Here is a 9,835-nt window from a genome sequence, read left to right on the forward strand (position 1 = left end):
CTGAAGCCAGAGTCAGACAGAGACTGTGCAGAGACTGTAGAAGGACAGAGCAGCAGCAGAGCCGTCCAGATACACTGAGATCCTCTGTCAGATCCAGAGGGACACACAGGGATGATGCTGGACTCTACATTGTGTCTGACAGTGGAGCTGTTCTCAGAGCAGTTCACTCTGCAGCACTGACAGTCATCTGCACTTCATTCCTCTGTCAGTCACTGCTGGATGAAGCTCTCCTCTCCACCTCCCAGTAACATGGCCCAGTCAGAGCGTCTCTACACACAAGCTGCTGCTGCTTCAACCTCTCTGGATCATCAGGACACAGCTCCTCCTCTCTCAGCACACACACCGTCCTGTTTACCATCTTCGCCTCCACCTGCAGAGAGAAGAAGGAAGAGCAGAGGAGATAAACGAGTGTTTCCAGAGACTCTTCATCAGCTGTCAGTCAGTGATGCAGCACATCCAGTATAAAGAGCAGCAGGGACTTCAGTGCTGGGACTGTACTAGGACTCATTGTTGCTTCACTTTTTCTAATCTTTGGATTTTTATTGAAGTTGATGAAAATGTTTTTCACTCCTAGTTTGAGTTTGGACTTTCATTCATTAGAAGAACCTTGGTGTGTCCACTCTGAGCTCTGTAGGAACCCCAACAACAAGCCCAACAATCCAGATGGACGGTTCCAGCTGTTAACTGGAGGAATTCCATCCAAACATCTGCTCTCACTAAATTCTTCCTCACCTACAGACTGTGTTCTTCACTGCTTTAAACTTGGAAATGAATGCAGTCATTGGTCTGCGTGCTGCTCTGTTCAGAGAGCTGATTGGCTGTTGACAGTGTTTGATCAGAGTGCGTTAGCCGTTACTATGGTGACCATAAAGGTCAGAAACAGGAAGTGTTTGTGTCCAATCCTGAAGCCTGTCACCATTCTCCTCTCACAGCTTCACTGAGAAGCTGCAGCTTTACAGGAAACACTGGATCTTTGTTTCATGCTGACTGTGTTTAGTACAATACTGCTGACAGCACCACCCACTCACTCCATCACTCTACTGACCTCAGAGTCTCCAGTCTGTAGTCTGGACTCTGCTTAAGATCAGACAGCTGCTTCACATCTGGATGCTTCAGGTTGTTCCTCCTCAGGTCCAGCTGTCTCAGATGGGAGGGGTTGGACTTCAGTGCTGCTGCCAGATAATCACAGCTGATCTCTGACAAACCACAGTCCCACAATCTGTATAAAGAATGAAAGACGTAAGTTTATTAGACAAAGTGTGAGCTTGAAATCATTCAGTGTTTCATCATCTGTTCAGAGCTGAAGAAGGTTCAGAATGTAGAAGTTTAGAAAATGGAAACTCCAAACAGCTGAAGCCAACAGGAAGCAGCTTCAAACAAACACAACAAGAGAAAAAACTCTGAATGTTTCACATTAAAGTCGTACATTTCTCATAAAAACAGGACAAAGACTTGAAAAAGTCGTGTTTTTCCTTCCAGGAACCACATGGCTTCACTTTTAAAGGTGAAGTGTGAAAGAAATGGACATATTTGAAGTCCAACACCTTTTTCCAGTCACATTATTAAAGCAGACAAACTACAAGCTCATTTTCATTCCAACAAGTCATCTTCTGACCTGGACTAACAACACTGGTCTCTATGTGCAGCTGGCTGTGAGACCAGTGCTCAGGGAGCGTCTACAAAGTGCAACACTGAAAGAACATCACACACTCATTTGCTTCCAGCACTTTCACACAAACATCTACTGTCATTATTGTCACCAAACTCTGTGGATCCTTTATTGCAAATTCAAATGGGATCAAATGGTCAGACAAAAGAGGGTTATGAGGAAATAGGATGAAATGTTGTGTATTAGCAGAAAGTTATTCAATCATTTTCCTCCGAAACCAAACAAAATGATTGACAAACATGTTTTACAAACTCAGTGTTGGACTTGGATCAGCAGGATAAGCTGATGTTTAAAGGCATTTGAGTCTCGCTGTATGAGAGTCCAGTTATTCCTCAATATTTATGGATGATGTTCTTTCAGTGTTGCACTTTGTAGACGCTCCCTGAGCCTCACAGCCAGCTGCACATGGACCAGCTGACATTACCCAGCATTAGAGGCGGCTGTAAAAATGGATTTTCCTATTTAAATGGTTTTAATTTGAATAAAGCGATGTTGATTCATTCAATCCTGAATGGATTTTTAATATAAATGTATTTTGCCAGAATCTCAGGTTAAAGCTCCCAAAAGTATTTCAACAACAACCAAACAGATAAAACAGTAAATGAGAGCAGCTAAACACACAAAGATAGAAACACAGAGCGTGGATCGTTCACTCGACGGCACGCATACGGACACGCCGTCGGGGCTGAAAGTGGACAGCTCACAGATCCTGAAGCTGCAGGTTTCATCTGTCTCCAACCAAAACTGAGTGAACCAGCAGCAAAGAAAGATCCAAACTACGCTTTTACGTTTGATGAACATCGTCATGAATTCTCTCTGACTTTGACCTTTACTTCCTGCACAGCTCTCTCTCTCTCAGTGTACTTCAAGAACAGTTTACCTTCAAAAATCTGTTTTCTGCATTATTCACTGCTTATTACGCACCAGTCTGCTGTTGTGTTCACTGCTGTCGGCCTCCGAAAACAAAGCCTCATTTCTGCTGTTCAATACTGAAGAAATTGAAACCTTTTAAAATGATGACAGATTACAAACTCTCAGCTGTGTCTGTAATCAAACCTCTGTAACTTTGCTTCACTTCAGCAGCATCAGCTCATGTTCACATGTTGATTCATGGTTTGCTTCAGTTTTTGATCGACTGCAGAATATTTTGAAGGTTATCTGCTATAAAAAGCCAGAAGAGGAAAATCTGCTTCATGTGTTTCTGTTTGATCCTCAGTGACTTTGACACAAAGGCCTCTGCTGTGATGATCACACCTCTGATCAAGTCTCACAGTGTCAGCTTTGTTTTTATACATATGGATATGTGCTGATAAATGATCAGAATTAGAATATTTCCCACTGTCTGCTGTGTGCCGTGACCTTTGACCTGCTAAAGAGAGTCAGCTGTGGATTATTCATTGTTGTGTCTGATACTTAGAACTGTGAGGAAGAACACTACACAGTTAATCAGGTCCCCTCTCTCTGAATCAGGAAAGGTGGGCAGGCCGCGTGTGGGCCGCGGGCCATACGTTGAGTCTCACTGTTTGAAATGTGAACATTGTTCTGCTGCAGTCAATGGACTAAACCAGAGAAGAAGAAAACAGACTTTACCATGAAGATCCTCAGTGTGGATCAGTATAATATCAGCCTGATGTCTGCAGTTTAGTGTCAGCACAACTTTCACATCATATTCATCTCAGCACAACTAAAACATGCTGACTGACCTCAGAGTTTCAAGTCCACATCCTGGACTCTCCAGGAAACCACACAGATGCTTCACTGCTGAATCCTGCAGGTTGTTGTTGTTACTCAGGTCCAGCTCTCTCAGATGGGAGGGGTTGGACTTCAGTGCTGCTGCCAGATAATCACAGCTGATCTCTGACAAACCACAGAAACTCAATCTGTATAAAGAATGAAAGATGTAAGTTTATTAGACAAAGTGTGAGCTTGAAATCATTCAGTGTTTCATCTGTTCAGAGCTGAAGAAGGTTCAGAATGTAGAAGTTTAGAAAATGGAAACTCCAAACAGCTGAAGCCAACAGGAAGCAGCTTCAAACAAACACAACAAGAGAAAAAACTCTGAATGTTTCACATTAAAGTCGTACATTTCTCATAAAAACAGGACAAAGACTTGAAAAAGTCGTGTTTTTCCTTCCAGGAACCACATGGCTTCACTTTTAAAGGTGAAGTGTGAAAGAAATGGACATATTTGAAGTCCAACACCTTTTTCCAGTCACATTATTAAAGCAGACAAACTACAAGCTCATTTTCATTCCAACAAGTCATCTTCTGACCTGGACTAACAACACTGGTCTCTATGTGCAGCTGGCTGTGAGACCAGTGCTCAGGGAGCGTCTACAAAGTGCAACACTGAAAGAACATCACACACTCATTTGCTTCCAGCACTTTCACACAAACATCTACTGTCATTATTGTCACCAAACTCTGTGGATCCTTTATTGCAAATTCAAATGGGATCAAATGGTCAGACAAAAGAGGGTTATGAGGAAATAGGATGAAATGTTGTGTATTAGCAGAAAGTTATTCAATCATTTTCCTCCGAAACCAAACAAAATGATTGACAAACATGTTTTTACAAACTCAGTGTTGGACTTGGATCAGCAGGATAAGCTGATGTTTAAAGGCATTTGAGTCTCGCTGTATGAGAGTCCAGTTATTCCTCAATATTTATGGATGATGTTCTTTCAGTGTTGCACTTTGTAGACGCTCCCTGAGCCTCACAGCCAGCTGCACATGGACCAGCTGACATTACCCAACATTAGAGGCGGCTGTAAAAAAATGGATTTTCCTATTTAAATGGTTTGAATTTGAATAAAGCGATGTTGATTCATTCAATCCTGAATGGATTTTTAATATAAATGTATTTTGCCAGAATCTCAGGTTAAAGCTCCCAAAAGTATTTCAACAACAACCAAACAGATAAAACAGTAAATGAGAGCAGCTAAACACACAAAGATGGAAACACAGAGCGTGGATCGTGTTAACTTGTTATTTTCTGTTATATCGCGAGAGTACCGTTAGCCCGCGAAGTGTTGTTGTTTGTTCTGGAGAAAATGGTGTATTGAATAAAGCATTTGGAATGAGACTATGTCGTCGTGTATTTTGAGTTAACATTGGTAGCAGAGGATGGTTTCCAATTACAAAGTACCACCAAAGCTTGATGAAGCCAGGCCATACGAGTGCTGGAAGAATGAAGTCAATATCTGGAGACGAGTTACGGAGCTGGATAAAAAGAAACAGGCACTCGCGGTGGCACTGGGGTTCGAGGGAAGAGCCAGAGAAACGGCCATGGAGATACCCGCGGAAGATTTAAACAAAGATGACGGTATGGAAATACTACTTGCAAAACTTGACGCGGTATTTCAGAGAGAAGAGAAAGACCGCGCTTATGAAGCCTACTCGTGTTTTGACTCCATTGCAAAGAAGCACAGCGTGTCCATGGCAGACTACATTATAGACTTTGAACAGCGTTATAACCGGATGAAAAAGTACAACATGACGCTGCCTGACGCTGTGCTAGCATTTAAGCTTCTAGATACAGCTTGTCTTGATGAGAAAAGTCGACAGCTTGCACTGACAGCGTGCACGGACTTAACGTTTGCGTCTATGAAGTCTGCACTGAAGCGGATTTTCGGAGGAAAGTAGCGGAGTTTTCAGCGAATTCAACTGAACCAAGATGCAGTTTTCCTTACGGAACAAAAGGTCCCAAATACAAATGAAACAACGGTACTTCGTCATGGGTGGACAGCGACAACCACTACAAGGTACCAACCCACTTGACAAGTTTGGCAAGCGAACAAGATGTGCTATTTGTCAGAGCACTTACCACTGGGCGAAAGACTGTCCTCATCGTAATGGTGACCAAGTAAAGCTAACTGAAGATGGGAAAGTGGAGGAGTGTAACATTACTTTGTACACTAAAGCCTCAATGACAGACTCTGAAATCTTCCTGACTGAAGCACTGGGGTCAGCCATAATTGATACTGCATGTACACGCACAGTTTGTGGTCAGAAGTGGCTAGATAGTTACATGCGTGACCTCAGCCAAGGCCAAGTAAACAAGTTGTTGCAATCAGAAACCCCCAGCTCCAGACCATTTCGCTTTGGGGATGGTACTGTAGTGTATTCCAGCAGAAAAGTGAAACTTCCAGCCAAAATTGGACAAACGAAATGTGACATTGAAAGTGAAGTAGTTCCTGTTGACATTCCACTACTGCTGAGCAAAACGTCTCTAAAGAAAGCAGGGACTGTTCTAGACATGGAGAATGACAGTGTTGTCATGTTCAAGCAGCCTGTTCCCCTAGAGCTCACTAGTTCGGGACACTATTGTGTGGACATTAGAGATGAAAATACTACAGAAAGCTGCAATGAAAATGAAGTTCTCATGGTAACTGCTGAAATGTCTACAAAAGAGAAACAGAAAGTCCTTGTGAAGCTTCATAAGCAGTTTGGTCATGCATCTGCAGAGAGGTTATTGAGGCTCATCCAAAGCTCTGGCAATACAGACCAACAATGTGCAGTTATTCTACAAGAGATAGTTCGTGACTGTGACATTTGTCAGAGATATTGCAAAACCAAGCCGAGACCTGCTGTTGGTCTACCCCTGGCTTCTGAGTATAATGAGACAGTAGCGATGGATCTACATGAGCTGGAGCCCAATGTGTGGTGCCTTCACATCATCGACCACTTCACACGCTTCAGCGCCGGCAGCATCGTAAAGACAAAGAAAGCAGCAGAGATCGTCAACTCCTTCATTCACACCTGGATAAGCATTCACGGTGCCCCCAAACGGCTCTACACAGACAACGGCGGAGAGTTCAACAACACAGAGATTCGGGACATGGCTGAAAACTTCAACACTGAGGTAAAGACAATGGCGGGTTATAGTCCCTGGAGCAACGGACTACTGGAGAGACATAACATGACACTTACAGAAATCCTCCTAAAGGTAAAAAAGGAACGAGGATGTGACTGGCACACTGCGTTAGACTGGGCCCTTATGGCCAAAAACAGTATGCTTAATGTACATGGTTATAGTCCACATCAACTTGTGTTTGGCCAAAACCCCAACCTTCCTTCTGTGTTGATGGATAAGCCACCTGCCTTAGAGGGCACAACTGTAAGTGCAAGAGTAGCTGAACATATATCAGCATTACATGCTTCCAGGAAAGCATTTACTGAGGCAGAGTGTTCAGAAAGGATCAGGAGAGCACTATGCAAGCAACTTAGGCCTACAGATGACAAATATGAGGCAGGAGATAAAGTATACTACAAACGAGTCGACTGTACAGAGTGGAAGGGTCCAGGTGTAGTTATTGGGCAGGATGGAACTGTTGTATTTGTAAGAGTGCACCAGTCAAGGTTGAGTAAAGTGGATGCACAGAGTGGAGATAAACAAATACCACACAGTACTACAGATGATGACACTGACAACAAAGACACAGTTGAAAATGATGACACTGACACACCCGATGATGAACAGCGTATTAGTGAGGAAGAAGACATCACTATTGACAGGGAAACTAACACTACAGAAAACATGTCTGTCACACAAACTGTAAATGAGCCCTCTACACCCACTGATCCTGTCTCCTCTGCAAATGTAAAGTTAAGGGCAGGACAGCTGATCACTTTTACCAACAGAGACAACGGTGTTCAACACACAGCCAGAGTGCTAGGCAGAGCGGGAAAAGCAAAAGGGCAATACAAAAACTGGTACAATGTGCAATATCTTGAGCATGATGGTAGTGAAGGTGAAAAGAAAGCTGTAGACATGTCACTCGTTAATGGTCTTTGCACTGAAGCTGAAAACAGAGATGCAGATTTACTCATAACAAAAGATATTTCCTTTGATTCTGCCAAGCAGCAGGAGATTGAGAACTGGCAAAGTAATGGTGTGTTTGATGAAGTGAAAGACCTGGGTCAAAAATGTGTGTCTACTAGATGGGTCTGTACACTCAAAGAAACTACTAATCGTGTCGTCCCAAAGGCTCGACTTGTGGCACGCGGGTTTGAAGAGGTAAATACTAAAGAACTACAGAAAGACTCTCCAACATGTGCGTCTGAGTCCCTCAGACTGGTGCTAGCTGTGATATGTCAAAACAAGTGGAGAGTAAGAGCTTCCGGTAACGGCGTTTACTGGGTAGACGTGTTTTAGGTCCGCTCCGCTACACGGTTCAGCATTTACCTAACGAACCTACTTCTTTGAGATTTTGATTCCCAGTTTTGGATGTCTTTTGCCTTTGTCGACTACCGAAGACCTAAAGAATGTCGAAGTCAAAGGGGAAACAAGACCGAGGCTGAGAAACCTCGACACCTGCGGCACCTGTTACTGCAGCCGAGATTTGCTTAATGCTCGAGGAGCATAGAGCTGCATTGCTAGCGCACTTTAAGTCATCCTTTGAGGACTTGTCCTCTAAGTTAGATAATGTGCAGTCTGCAGTGCAGGACCACGGTCAACGCATTAATTCTTTGGAATCGACATACACTGAATTTGACCAACGTGTGGACCAATTGGAGTCCGAATGCTCTACGCTTCGCAAAGACAACGACTGGCTAAAATCCAAGGTGGCAGACTTGGAAGGTCGCAGCAGAAGGCAGAATATACGACTTGTGGGATTACCTGAGGACATTGAAGGCCCACGCACAACAGCTTTCTTTTCTCAGCTCCTCGTCGATGTTTTCGGAGCGCAGGTGCTTCCCTCACCGCCCGAGCTGGACAGGGCGCACCGGAGTCCAGTTCCGAAATCGACGAAACCACGGCCGGTTATTCTGCGATTTCATCGGTACCAAATTAAAGACCTGGTAATCCGTGAAGCTCGTAAGAAAAGCGAGCTCAGCTACAACGGCCATAGGATCCGGCTATATGAAGATTACAGCCCGGAGGTGGTGAAGAACCGAGCTGAGTTTAAAGACGCAATGTCTGAACTTTATAAGCGGGGATTTAAGCCTGCGCTCCTCTTCCCGGCTAAACTGCGCATTGTTCTGCCCACAGGGGAGAAGAAGTGGTTTACGTCTGCTTCAGAAGCCGATAGGTTCGTGCAGGGCTTGAGGAACGAGGCTGAAGCTTAAAGGCCACAGTGACTGACAGCTATGAGTAAAGTGACTTGAATCCTTGTTGACTTACAGGCAATCGGACGATTACAGAGAAGGCAGGCAAGCACTGTATATTTCTGTTATTTCATGGTATACTAGTTGTCACCGTTTTAACACCTGGTTCTTATGTTTCTTTTGTAATATTTTGAATTAATGTTCACTGATCCCTAGAAGGTTTGCTTCATATTGGGATATACACTTAGTACTTCAAAGTTAAGGTTGTATGGAGTTTCTATGTAGCAGGAGTTTGGGCTAGGAGGTTGAAGTTGTTGGGAATACACTGCGGTCACCTTAGTTCAGAAATGGGACCTAGTGGGTGGGGTGGGGGAATGGGGGAATGTTATTGTTCCTGTGTTTGTTTGCTTTGGTTGTATGTGGGTTTGTTTTTTGTTTTTTTTGTGTTTGTTTTTTTTTTCCTTTCTTTTTTTTTGTTTGTTTTGTTCTCTCTTGTCCCCTCCCATGTACAGTCATCTTGTCATTGTCACCAGATTTCAGTAAAACATATATATGGCTAGTTATAGCACTAACAATAGTACTATTAGATTTTTGTCTTGGAATGTTAAAGGCTTGAACGGTCCGGTAAAGAGATCTCGGGTTCTCAGTCACTTAAAACATCTCAATGCAGATGTAGCCTTTCTCCAGGAGACTCATTTGCGAGTCAAAGATCATAGAAGACTTAAACCTCCATGGATAGGTCATATGTTTCACTCAAACTTTGATACTAGAGCCAGAGGAGTGGCAATCTTAATTAGGAATAAAATACATTTTTCTTTCACTAAATTGATTGCTGACAAAAATGGACGATATCTAATTGTTGTAGGGACCCTCATGAATAACCCAGTTGTTTTAGTGAACGTCTATGCCCCAAACTTTGCTAATAATCTTTTGAGGATGATTCCTGACTTAAATACGCACCTCCTGATCTTCGGAGGTGACTTAAACTGCGTTATTGACCCAGCTTTAGACAAATCTGCCACTGGCTCTAAAGCACCATCTGCTATGTCCAAGGCTTTCTCACATTTTATGACCCAAAATGGATACATTGATCCTTGGAGGTTTTTAATCCCCAAG

At 43.3% G+C, this 9,835-nt stretch overlaps 1 long non-coding RNA gene across 1 annotated transcript; it reads right to left on the minus strand.

Moving 5' to 3' along the window:
• Positions 1-218: 218 nt before the first annotated feature.
• Positions 219-3,412, minus strand: LOC120439400. The gene is made up of 3 exons (XR_005612626.1): positions 3,373-3,412; positions 1,046-1,219; positions 219-370 (listed from the first exon to the last, which is right to left on the minus strand). It is a non-coding gene; the product is annotated as an uncharacterized LOC120439400 (long non-coding RNA).
• Positions 3,413-9,835: the final 6,423 nt, after the last annotated feature.

This window comes from Oreochromis aureus, linkage group 3 (assembly GCF_013358895.1).
Source record: "Oreochromis aureus strain Israel breed Guangdong linkage group 3, ZZ_aureus, whole genome shotgun sequence".
Taxonomy (NCBI): Eukaryota; Metazoa; Chordata; class Actinopteri; order Cichliformes; family Cichlidae; genus Oreochromis; species Oreochromis aureus.